Below are 13,907 nucleotides of genomic sequence, written 5' to 3'. Positions count from 1 at the left end.
ATATCTTACTTTCTTTTTTAAAGTTGATAGCTATTCAAAACTGTTAACTAATACTCCCTATGAATCTGTCATAGAAATTTCTCTACCTCGCCGCTGCCATAAAGTTGTCCTCCATTTTATTTATCGATGGTAACCCACAAAATTTGACAGTTGTCAGGTGCTGCTGTTGTTGGCAATGTTTTATTTTATGTATATATATTTGGTTTTTTTAGTTTTCGGTTTTTTGTGTTGTGTTAACCCTTCGTTAACCCCATACGCATGTCGGGCCATATGTCCCCGTCCTTCCCCCGTGTGTAAACATAGTACATATAGCCCGCCACCGCCCCCCAAAAACCAACGGCTTCCTACGCGCCAGACGCAATTTGTATGCAAATTTCCATGAGAATCTCAACACATGCAATAACAACAACACAAAGGACACAGCAGCAGCAGCAGTGGCAACAAAAAATTGACTGAGCATGAATGCAGAGCGGGAGGGGTTTTGGCAACCAATTGGTTACAAATACATAATAAGAAATGGACAAATATAAAATGGGGGGGGGTTTGAAGCATGGGGAAAATTTCGATTGCGAAAGTAAAATGTTAAAAGTGTCCAACAAGTAGAAATCTTGAGGGGCGCGTTTTTATGGGTTAGATGCTTAACTGTAGACTTTGAGAAGCGGGTAGAAGGGCGCTTTTAAACCAAAGGTTAAGTAGAGGCTTTAAGTCTAAATATGCTGGCAAGCCCCTGAATTGATATTTATTTTCAAACAGAGTAAAACCGCGAGAGGTGCCCAACAACTAGGTTTAAAATAGTTTAAATAAAATATTAATTTCTTGCCACCAAGTAGAGATATTGAGAAGCGCATAGAACGGCTATTTAAACCAAAGGTTAGCTGAGAGCCAAATTAGCCCGCCAAATTTGGGCGTGGCAGGCACACATTCACACTCTAAGGCTCAGTATAATAATAGTCAAGTAGCGGGTGCCGGAAATAAAAATAAAAATAAAATTAACTTCAATTGTTCTGCTGCTCGCACTTAGATAGTGTGGTATTCGGATTCGGTAGCTGGAATGGGTTTTGTGGGGTGCTGGTACAGGGGAAGGCGGCAGGCGGCAGGCGGCAGGCGGCAGGGGGGTTTACCAAAGCCACTTTCTATGCAAATTTTTATGTGTTAAATGCATTTTGTTGGATTTAACATTCTCGCTGATTTTTTGGTTTACATTTTTGCATATAAATGAGGGCAAACTTTGCTTTGCCCGGGCTAGAGGCAGCCCAGAAAAGGGGCGTGGCCCACACACACACACACACACACTTGCACACACAGAGACACACAAATTAGAGGATTAAGTAGCTTGAGTCCTGCCGCTTTTCCTCCTTGCCACTTGCCACATTCCACTTTCTCCTTTCTCTTGGCTCCTTTGTCTCAGAAGAAACAGGAGCAGAAGCCGAAGCAACAGCAGCGGCGAGACAATTACGCTAATTCGCCTGAAATTGTTTTGCATTTTCCAGGCCCACCCACAATCCACCGCCCACTTTCCACCCACTTTTCCTGGCAATGACAATGACTATGACTGCACCACCCACACATATATGTGTGTGTGCTGGTGTGCGGCGAGAAGAAGAATCTTTTCATCGCTTGTTTAAACAGTTAAATTTGATTGCGCTGTAAATAAGAAAGAGAAAGAAAACTATGGGCGGAAAACCCTTATTATATCCGCACCGAAGGAAGTTTGCTTAATTGTGCAACAATTTCCCTTTTCTCACCACCCATAAATCGCCACGTTCTGCTCGGTCTAATTAAAAGATAAGAATACACATCAAAGAATGGTAAAATAGGATGGAAGCCCCAAAAATGGATTGACAAATAGGCTTTTACTTGGTTTACATTATTACGGGATAAAGTCTACATTCGATGGGAAATCCAAAAAATATTTAAATATATACTTTGATCACTGGAATCACATCAAATTTAAACATTATAGATGGTTTGCATGAACATTTCTCTACAATAAACAGGGGTTCTATCAAAATCACTCATTTTCTCAACAAACTATTAAAGCATCTGAAAAAAAGAAAACATATAAATAAAACAGAGAAATGAATGGGAAAATAGGAAAAACAATTCACTCGCCTAGAACAAATTTCCCTGAAATTGTGCACATTTCCGCGTTGGCATTTTCCCCACTTTTGACTTTTCCCATAAATAAACATCACAATTATCATAGGTAAACAACAAAATAAATACGGGAAAAACAGGGAAAACAACAAAAAATAAACAAAAAAAGGAAGAAGAGCAGCAATTCAATTTCCATAGCTTTTCGCGGTCCGACTGTTTACATTTTCAGTTTCCCGTTTCCAGTTTTCAGTTTTCAGTTTTCAGTTTTACAAGGGGCGGTGGAAGGTGAAAGGGAGAACTTGAGCCAAGTCGCCAACTTTAAGTTTAATTGTTGCTGCTCTCGCAGTTGATTGCTTAAAATTCATAATGATAATAATAATAATAGTGCGCTCTTCACTAATTGCAGCAGCAACAACGGCACACAAACACTCGAATTGTTCACTTGAGAGGGGGGCGGAGCACTTAAGTCAAAGTGAGAGAAACTTTTCAGCGCCATTCGAATGGGCCAGTAGATAGGAAAATTCGCAGGACGAAGGACAAACGGCGAGGAGCTGGCAGGGATATGCCCATTCACTCATTCATTCATTCATTCGCCCATTCAACCATTTTGCCGCTTGCATTCAGGCAAAATTGTTCCACAAAGATACGAGTAACGAGTGGCGAAAGGGAAAAAGGGAGTCAAGTCGATGGAACGTGGGCTAGGATATCCTAGCTGCTGGTGTGCACTGCCAGAAAATGGGGTAGAGTGTGTTCCAATCTGATCTTAGGGACCCCAATTACACTTTCTTATATAAAGTAAGTTCAAGCACGATACATATCCCAGCAAAATACACTTTCTGCTTTAAAAGTATGTTTTTAAATATAAAGGTATTTAAAAATAAAAGCTTGAAACTTATATCAGAAATTAAAATGATTTATAAAGGGACTGCATAGATACTTTTCCACTTTTAATCTTCCACCGATTTTACAGTAATCTATACTTTTATATTAACAATTATTTTTCCAGTGCAGAGCTTTTCGCCAAGCAGCAGTGAGACACAGAAAGAAAAGGGGACACAAACAGAACTCCCAAAACACTCCAGCCCATTCACATCTCGAGTGCACTTCATTGCTGTCGCATCTACCCAATCCTCGTCCTCGTCCTCGTCCTCGTCCTTGGGTCCCTGTATCTCCGCATCTCCGGATCCCTGAGTCCTCCCACTCACGGCGAGCACTCGTCCTTGTTTTGAAGTCCTGGCTGAGCGTTGAGAACGTCGAATGCCGCGGGCGCTGCTTAACTTTAACTTGAACTCTAAAATAACAACCTTCCGTTGTTTTTGGCTTGTTCAGTTTTCGTATAATTTCCTTGCAGGTATTTTCATTGCCCCCCTTGCTCACCCACGAACCCACTCACCCAGACACCCGCCACCCATGACAGCTGAGGAAGGACAATGGCAGGGACATTGACAGCGGTTCGGTAGCAGGACTCGCCCGGCGGGCATTCAACCAGCTGCCAGTGAATAAATGAGTGAATGACTCACTGATTGAGCGAATGAATAGGCGAGCAGCAGATACTCGCAAATTAAGCTTAAGCGGCGAATGAATAAGTGAGTGAATGGAGTGACTGACTAAGTGCCCATCTAGCGGAAGGGATCGAATATTTTAAGAATATAGAAAATATATTTTATGCGAAAATCAACATCACAACTAACTTTAAAAAATATAAACAAATGAATACTTTATATGCTGAATATTACTATATAAACCAAGCATTTTCTAACTACTTACCCAAAGTCACTTTTTAAATGAATCTCTCTTTTATTCAATAAATTAGTTTGTGAAGCCTTGATTTGTATTCCTTCAAGACACATTAGCCATTAGCCATTGCATTCACTGGTAGTCCATGAACTATTCACACTAAAATGAGCCAAGATTCCAGCGTAGAATAAATAATTTGTGATGTGATTGTGAGTGGGCGAGTGTACATATATGCATGAGTGAAAATCACATCATCCGGGTAAATCGAACCAGATTACGTAATCGGGAAAATGGGGGTTTACAGGGGGGCGAAGTGATCAAATCAGAACACTCGATTACTCATTCACTGCACTCATTACACTTGATGAGTGTTTGGCATTCATTTGCGAGCTGCGCAGCTTATCCTTATGCAACTTTACTGTACCCCCGACAAACTTGTTACTTGCTACTTAGGACCTGACCCCTCCTGAAGCCCCTCTCAAAAACCCCTTCTTAAGCCCCTCCACTGACCACAGCCCCCTGCTCAATTTCAATGAAATGAAGGGGTCTGCCAGGGCTTCTCCCCCAATTTCCCTGCAGCCATTTTCCGCAGACCCTGCCCCTCCCCCCAACCTCACCTGTCCCCCCGATCAGTCCACTTTTAAACGAAACCCCCTCCCCCAGCATTACATCCATCCAATCCCAAGGGCATTATCAGACGGTGTTTGTTGTAAATGTTGGGAATCTTTATGCCTCCATCGCATCCCCCATCCCCCATCCCCCATCCCCCATTTTCCATCCCTGACGATTCCGTCCAGCTGCTGTGTTGTCATAATAGCATGTGCCACGCCTTCCCAAGCAGTCGCCGGGGGCGGTCTATAATAAAAATAACAACTTAACTAAGTAGACGATGCTATATAACAGACTACACTGCAAATAAAATAGGGGGAGAGAGATCCATTGTTATTATTTGTTATGAAACGTTTAAGAACACGCATTTAACCAGAAGTGCAGATTTATCAACAAGACCTGATTTTAGGTATGAAATTTATAATTAAATAAGTAAGTTATAGGGGGTATTTTGAGACTTGACAAAACCTTACTAATGTTGTATGGATAATATTTCAGTAGTAAACCATATATTTTTGGTATCCCTAAAATGTCAATGAAGGTATGTAATAGATCCAAGAGTGATTGGTGCTATTCCCCCTTTTTCTCTCTCTGCGTTATCCATCTCCTGCTGGATCCCTCTACATATCTGTTGCCTTGACAATCAGTTTAGTGGGCGGAGTGGGGAGGTGCATCGCCAGGCAGTGCTTGTCAAACTGTAAGCCGCTTTTGTGCATCAGCAGTGGCAGCAATAATAATAACAACAAGTACAACAACAGCAGTCGTTTAACAAGCAACAACTTTTCAGCAACAACAAATCAACAACAACAACAGGTGCATGGGGAAAACCGTTAAGCTGCGCAGTCAGCGGTTGTCGGTTGTTGGTTGTTGGTAGTTGGTTGTTGTTGGCAGTTGTTTCGGTTACGTTTTAAAGATTCCTTTTATCTAAGATGAATAATCTAGCAGCCACCCCCTCTTTCTCCGCCCATTCTCATCAAGGGGGGTGCTGGTTAAAAGGGGGCGGGGGTTGGACTGATGCTGATCCACCGCAACCACAACCGTCGCACCTTTTTACATTTTTATTGTGGCTTTCGGATACCCTCGCAGGCCAAGGACCACAGGTAATCGAGGTCAACTCAACTGGGCAATAAAGATGCCAAATGGTATGGCCCATCAAATTGTAAAGGACATTTTGGCGATGAAAGAAGTCTGAACAATATATCTTTAAGTCTATGGAACCCAGAAGAACTTAAAATCAAATTTTAAGCTTATAAATAGGTTAATTTTAAAAAATATCGTACATACAGTTATTAATCTTATCTTTCAAAAATATATTAGGGATGTATTCACTAAAATCTTTAAACAGAGAACAGCAGGAACAATCTCTGGCAGTGACTATACTTATGCTTTTTTAGAAATGGTTACCAAAATTATGTATATATGACGCAAAAAAATTCCTCTAAAATTCAACATAGCTAGTTTCCCATAAGAATACATAATACTCAATATTGAAAGCTATTGGCTAGTTTTCTGTATATAAACTTAAGTACCTTATAATTCAAAACTTCCAAAGGATCTTTGAGATACCATTTAAGAGGATACGTACTGGAAATAAGATCCTTTCTGTGCTAGGACAATGGGAGCAATGGGTATCCCCAGGATCGCCAGGTGAGTCTCGTCCACCTGCTTACACATTATGCTGTGCCAGTGGCTCCTCTTCTTGCTGGCCATTCCGTTTCTGCGGAGGCAGGGCGATAATCCAGGAGCATCTGTAGCCAGGTAACCACCCCCACCCCCCATCCTGGAGGGGGTGGTACAGCCGCCTGCTTGCCACTGGCCAAAAGCTTAATCCTTGAGCGGAAATAACGTTACGCAGCCAGAGTGTCCACAGTTGCCCAAGTTCTTTTTGTTTCTGGTTCGAGTTTTTCGAGTTGTTGTTTTGTTTTTCTTGGGCCACCGCATTGTTGTTGCTGTTTAGTTAACTCAATAAACGCAAGTGGCTGAGAGGGGAGGGGGGGGGAATAATCTATTCCAAGCCACTTCCAGCTCCTTCTGCCCTTCTGCCCCCTGGAAAAGTGCTGACACTTGCGGAAAATTTCCTCTTGCTCATTTACTTGTTTACTTTATTTCTCATTGTCGCTGGCCTGTTTGTTGTACTTGGTGCGTTTGTTGTGGCTGGTTTTAGCCCTTGTTGTTGCCGTTGACAATTACACAAAAAACTGTTAGCATTTACCACAAACATACGGCCATAGTCAGCAACAACAACGATGGGTAGCCAAGGTTTGAATAGATGGAAATCACCGAAGATGAGAAGGACCCCAACTACACTGAAATAAATTTAGATATGCCTAAGAAGGCTTTACAATAATATGTTTTGTTGAACAATCTTACGGGGGATAGAATAAAAGTAAACAGAATAGATTAGAATCCACTGTTTAATTTTTTACAGCTTGATATTTTACTAACAATATCCTGGAACTAATTTTAATTCTTTTAACTTCTTCTGTGTATTCGAAGGTCTAAGCTGTATAGATTAAAATGAATATATTAAACATTGAAAAAAGAGAAGATAGGTATTCTTAATGAAATTCATATCCATTTAATTTATTTACACCTCAAATATGTATACTATTTTTATTGTTTTTGAAATGAAGTACAACCTTGCTACATTTTTTTCCAGTGCAGCGACTATGGCGGACGACAGTTTCATGTCAACAGAAACAGAAACAGGAACTGTTCGCTTGGCCACGAAGGGAAAATGGCCAGTAGTCAGCACTTTTCGGCCATAAAAGCTGAGCTCCAAATAGGTGGGGAATGACCCCCGACCCCGACCCATCCCCGACCCATCCCCACCCCCTCGCCACCGCCCTCCCTCGCCGAAGGCCGCCTATCCATTAAAACGTTAAAAGCTTCTTGAGAACGCGTAAAAACTATTTGGCTATCTGGCTCCAGCACTTTTCCCTGCCTCCGTCAACCGGGCATTACGATCCAATCCTTCGCCTCGCTCCTCGAAGTTCTTGGACTGCGTAACATCATTAAAACTTGAATAATCAGCTATCCGTCTCCCCTTCCTTCGAGGAGGCAGAACAACAACAAAGTAATTCACTTTTCCGTTTGCAATTTGGTGCGATTTTTCGGGGACGAGGGCTAGTTTTATTTGGTTTGTGTCTGGGCCAAGGAAACAATTCAGGAATTGGGTTAGGAGAATCGAAGGGGGCGCCACACAAAGGAATATTAGAGCAACAATCAATGGGAATACTGAAAAACTAAACAGTTTGGCTTAAAATTTGAATAGCATAAATTGATATTTCACTTTTTCCTTTCATACATGTCCATTTTATTGTATTGCCGCAAAAAGAAACAACTTAACGTCAATGGAAATGAATAAAATAGAATTTCCATTTGAAACAATTGGCCAACAAACGGGAGCATTCGAAAGTGGGAAGCAAAAACAAATAGATAAATGGGTGGGTCCATTAAAATGTTGTGAAAATATGATTGCATATTTTAAGGGCAGACTTGAGCTTACATAGTTTTTTCCCCCGAAATACTCAGCGAAAACGTTGAAATAATAAATATGCAAGAGGAAAGTGATTTCGATTTAAAATTAGAATATTCCATATTTAAGCAACGATCCAACGAAATATGCAATAATCGAATAATTACCAGCACAGAGTGATAACCTAAAAATAAAATAAAACAACCAAATTCGATTGTGAATATTCATCAATGCAAATAGTTGAGTTCACCCCATCCACAGAAGCGCAAAATAAAGCACATTTTTCAGCAAATTTCCGATCGAATGCATTTGAATGCCCGACACGCGAAGGCCGCAAAAAGCGTAATGTGGGCGGCTATGAATATTCATGGCATTGAAAACGAAATTTAAAAAACAATAATCACGGGTGCCGCCCCTTCAATTGGCCACCCCACAGTCCTCCCCGGGGGTCTCCAATCGATTGGCCATCGATAAAGATTTGTGCCCCTTTCGGGAGCGGAAATGATTGCCGAATGGCAAGTAAACAAAATAATTTATCATTTTGGCGGAAGTCCTTGCCTGGAGATGTCTAAAAGGAAATGCGCCTGCCGGGCCCACAGCGCCGTGGAAAACCCCCTGGAAAAGCCCCAGAAAACCAGAAAATAGAAGAGTAAGCAGGGGAAGCCAAACTTTGGCGCAAACAAAATTAACGGTAATAACTTGGACTTGGCCAAGCGAGAAAAACCCGAAAAAAAAGGAGCGAGCAAAATGTTCCGCTGCATTTGCATGTGTGTGTGTGAGCGGCAGGGTTGCCACGTTCTGCGTTGAGCAAATAACCATAATGAAGTTTGCAAAGTTTTTTGACACATGCAACACCCCAGGAAGCCGGAGAAAAATATATAGAACAAGAAAAATGGGGGAGGGGTGCAGAGGAATACACAGGAAAAATAATATTCAAATATATGTTTTACGCATTATATTGTAAGTCCTACAACCTTGCCTCTTCTCTGGGTATATGATGATTTGTTTAAATCAAATATATTTCATATAGTAGCTATTAGAGGAAACCAAAGCAAGCCTGCGGACTTTAAAATCACTTAAAAAATTGCCTAAAAGGCATACTTTTACGCACCTTTTTACGCACCTTTCACAACTGTGGCTATTTCGGCGTCCATTTCGATTGAGAAAGAAATAAATGCCAAAAGGCCCCATTTTACAAGACCTTTCTATCCCAAGACCCATTATACAAATAAACAATCTGCAAAGTAGAAACGTAAGTTTTCCGTGTAGTCGCATGTCCTGCAGGTCCACGGCCTTTAGCCTCCTTGCTTTTTGGCCACGGCCAAAAGTGTTTTGCGCGACTGGCAAATATTTGCAAAGTGGCAAACAGAACTTGGACCCAGGACTGCGGATTGCGGGGCAGGGACTCTCGGCACCCTGCTGAGCCCAACGATTGGGCAGGGAGAGACCCCCACCCTCCACAGAAGGTCCTTGTTTTTTACCCCTGCGAAAATATTATTTTTATTAATGCTCGTCTGGACTTTGCTCTCGCCTGCGAAGACGATGAGGACAATGATGATGGCGTCGTCATCTGGGGTGAAAATGTGTTTTATATTTGTCAAATAAACGCAGCCGATGACGAAAAAAACAACAAAAAATAGGAAAGGGAGAAAAAAATCCGAAAGAGCGAAAAGTATTGGGTGCAAAGTTTTCCGTTCGTTATTCCGCTTTTTCGTATGGTTTTCCCCCTGGTTTCTCTGTGGGCCGTCGCCGCAGGAAGCGGAAATCGTGCGTGTAATTGAACGGACATTGAACGAAACTTTCGGCGCAAGGTTGCGACGCCTTGGAAAACCGGGGTCGCAGGACGAAGGAGGCGGCGGGGTCACCCACCATTTGCGGTCAATTTTACGGGCGCTGTAAAAACAAAACAGCATCGAAGAGCATCGGCAAATGGCCAGCGAATACAAATAAATATTGAGATAGGCGAATACATTTTGTATTTTTATGCTGCCCATATTTTTTACGACCCATGGGATTTTTTTCTGGGGTCCTTCGAAGTGGTTTTAGTGCCCTGCAGCTGGGTCCTTGAGCGACGGCCATATCGCAACTTTGCAGATCGTTTCAGGCAAATCGACGGGGGCTCGTATAAAACAACATTCTCACAATCCCTAGTCATCATCTCGACAAAATTATGAAACGAATAGAGTTTAAGTATCGCATTGAATTGATAACAAGAAATAGAACACCTATCGGGGGTGCTTGTTTGAAATACAAGTGCCTGAAAGTAGACAACGAGATATTAGTAATACGCCAATGCCTGATTTCCCAGCATACTTTTGGACACCGTAATATCTGCTAGTTATTTTCAAAATCTGTTTGGATTTTCCGTCCTTACCATTTCCCACCGACTAATCGGTTTAGTAAACGGGGCGAAATTCCGAGAAATTCTAAGCAACAGTTTTCAGCACTTCCACCTCCAAAACTCGTGTTCCGAAAGTCTGAAACCAGTCGTCAGTGCAATCCGTCAGTTGTTTTTCGCCGTGGGCGCGACTGCTCAATTAACAAAATGACAGCGGGAAAGGGGACGTGGCAGGAGGCGCCTTCGGGGGCCTTCAAAAGGCACGGCAAATGTCAAAAGTGTTTTCTAATTTGCGCAACACTCAAAGCGGTCGGGGGAAAAGCGGGGGAGCACCAACAACAAAGGCAACAAATAAAGCCGAAATGTATTTAACAAAGTGACAAAAAATTCGGAGACCTTCCTCATCTGCCCCATCCCAGCCCGTCGTAATGCTCAGCTTCTAAGCTTGGCGACTGTACAAAAATGTTTAATTTATCAAATGTCAACGCCTAAAAGACGGCAACATTTGTCGTCGTCAATGACAATGATGATGGCGATGGCGATGACGACGACTAGGTCCACCCATCTGCCACCCAAAACATGGAGAGCCCTCCCCTTGCGGCAATGTTTTTTGAAAAATGAACGTGGATTTCCCCATACGGTATTATTTATTGCAGCCATCTTCGCAAAAGTCGAGTCTTGTACATTTGTATAATGAATTTGACAAGTGAACTGTCCGGACAGATGGTTTTTCTATAATTGTAAGTAAAAGAGGGGGGAAAACGGTTAAGAAAATGTCCAAGCACTGTATAAAATCCGATAGAAAAGTAAAAAAGAAGGACATTTTCAGCAAATTTCTAGAATTAAAGAGTCTTATCGAAAAAGGGAAGCATACCATACCAACTAACAAAGAGCACAATTTGCACACACACTTAATATCGAATAAATTGGAATTCCCACAAGTTTAGAACCCTTGGTTTGATTGATTCCAATTGCTTTATAAAGGAGGAGCTATAGATATACAGATATGGATGCCCAATATTCGTGGGGGCATTTGGGGAATTATAAATGGCCATCGAGGCACTCAACGACGACCGCTTAATGCCCTGTTGGGCATCATAAATAGTGCAACTATCGCTGTCTCGATTTCCCAGTTGGATTCAGTATCCTCAACAGCCACGCCCCTGCCCTTGTTGTGCACCCCTGACCCCTAACCCCTAACCCCTATCCCCTAACCCCCGAAAACCCCGCAAGCCCCTCTTGTCCGGCACTTATTCGAGCAATTAAGCGGCCCTTTCAAAACAAATTGAAATGCAAACGCGCAGCAAATTGACTGACTCCCAGCTTCCAATCAACTGAACGTGGCTAACACACACTTCCCCATACACACACATAGCTGAGCACACACACACAGGTAATTCAGGTGGCTAACAATTGGGGAAAAGCTGGCCGTTCGAATAAATGTCCGAAAAATCATACACCTGCTGATTGCTTAAAGCCGATGCAATTGCCACTAGTCGCTGCACAGAAAAAAAATTGTATATAAATGCGAGATAATTACAGAATTTATATATAAGCAAGCCGTAATGGAAATGAATGATTTAAGATTGAACCTAGCGATTCAAAAGATATTTATTTAGAGGCCCTAACAATGAAAAAATTAATATAAATTGAAAATATCATAAAATAAAATTTTCAGAGAACTAATAAGAATGTAGTAATATAATGTTTCTCAATTACATTTTATAACAATTATTGAATATAAAATATAATATAATAGCTTATTCAAAATGTAACTAAATATTGTAAGTAATTTTGATAGCCCTAATTTTAGTATCCGGAACTACTTAAAATTATTTTTACCTATTACTATGGCCTTTTTTCCAGTGTACCTCATTATGGAGCTCCGTTTGTGGGCCCAGAGGGACTGGGACAGACTGTGCCCAAATGGAGGCCGGGCGAGCAGAATAAATCGGATTAATAATTAGAAGCAAACAAGGACAGGACAACCACTACAGTTTGCTTAAGCAGCGCGCCACTAAATTAAAATTGTCCCAGGGGCAATTCATCTTGGCCAACTCAGAAAATACTCAAAAAACCACAAAAAGAAGTAAGTGGAGCACCGAGAGAAACCCCACTGAAAAGAAAAAAGAAGTGAGTCTCTCAACAGGCGATGATCAATGCCCCATTGTTGGGAAATGGCTGCAAAAGTTGGCCAGACTCGGTTTTAACCCATTAAATACGGTTTCTAAGCCACACTTTTTAGCTCTGCTTAAGCTAAAAACATTTATATTATGAAAATTAGCACTTCTACAGGTAAAATGGAACTGGAATATACCTGAATAAAATGATTTTCTGTGACTTTTCAAAGTGTTCAAAGACGACAATGGTCATCAATGGCTTGGCGAAGTGATAGAAAAATCAGAGCACAGTGGCAGACCGGGTCTGGTAAATAAATCCTTGAGCATATTAAAACCCCAAAAGCCTCGAAATGAGTTTACTAGGCGGGGAAAGGGCGGAGAAAGTGCGGAAAGCTGCGGGAAAGTGAAAATCAGACCGAGCTCCTCTCCATTCTTTGCTTTGTACTCCACGGCACGCAGCTGCCCAGGCTGAAACTCAAACGAATCAAAGCCTTCGTGAATAGTCTTAGGACAACATTAAATATGACAGCGTCGGGAAATGGGTGGAAAACGGGGTGGGTTGTGGGTGGAAGAGCCAGGGGAAGGCGAATTGATATTAGAACATGTTGGCCGGCGAATATGTTGCATGCCGCGGGCCAAAATCGAACTTTGAGAAGGAACATTAGGCATTTTCTTCTCCCTTATTGAAAAATAGAAAATAGCAAAATGCAGACTTCGACCCAAAGCACATGATATTTATTAAAACTTTCATTGCTTTTCGGTAGCTTTCTCTTTTTGGAGCTACAAAAATTCTCGTCAAGTTTTCGGTCCAATGAAAATAGGATTTTCTGGGATTTTGGCAGTTATTGCTTTTATACCTAAAATGATTTCATGAAATCGAAGGCAAATTTTGTGCTACCAGCTTCAAATGGAAAATAATTTTCTTGCCCTGGCTAAAGGTAATTGCAACTTGAGTGAATCGAAAAGTATCTTTATAAATCAACAAAATACGCCAAAGTCGCATTGGAGTTGTTTTTAATTTGAGTAAAGCTCGTTTCTAATAATGGATACTATTTCTTTAGCTTCCAAGCCCCATGAATATCCAAAAGAATCCTGCCGAAAAAACCACTTAAACTTCGAACGTCCCAAGTTGCCAATCGAAACTTGTAGGGAACTATGCATCTCCGACTGTGGGCAATGGACCCCCATGGATTTAGGGGCTAATCAGGTTCCGTAATGCCTGCAAGTATCTGCCTTTGAAGACCCTGCTCAGATACATATGTATATAATGCAGTGTGGCCTGATGAGCCGACAAACAATCTGATTACCGCATGAACTGGGCCAAACTCAGTTCGATTTCTGTCAGGACTTTCAGCAGGACTTTCGGGGATGACCGTCCCATCACACAACCAGTTTTCCCAGCCAGTGGAAACTCCGGGCGTTTGCTGTTTTGCGGTCCTTGTCGAGTGTCAGGGCCACGTTTGTCCTGCCGGATGCGACAATATAAATTGTAATTAATAAATCAAAACAGCAGCAGCAGGCAGCAAGT

This window comes from Drosophila suzukii, chromosome X, assembly GCF_043229965.1.
Source record: "Drosophila suzukii chromosome X, CBGP_Dsuzu_IsoJpt1.0, whole genome shotgun sequence".
In the NCBI taxonomy this organism is placed as follows: Eukaryota; Metazoa; Arthropoda; class Insecta; order Diptera; family Drosophilidae; genus Drosophila; species Drosophila suzukii.
Note: the sequence above shows the minus strand (reverse complement) of the source record.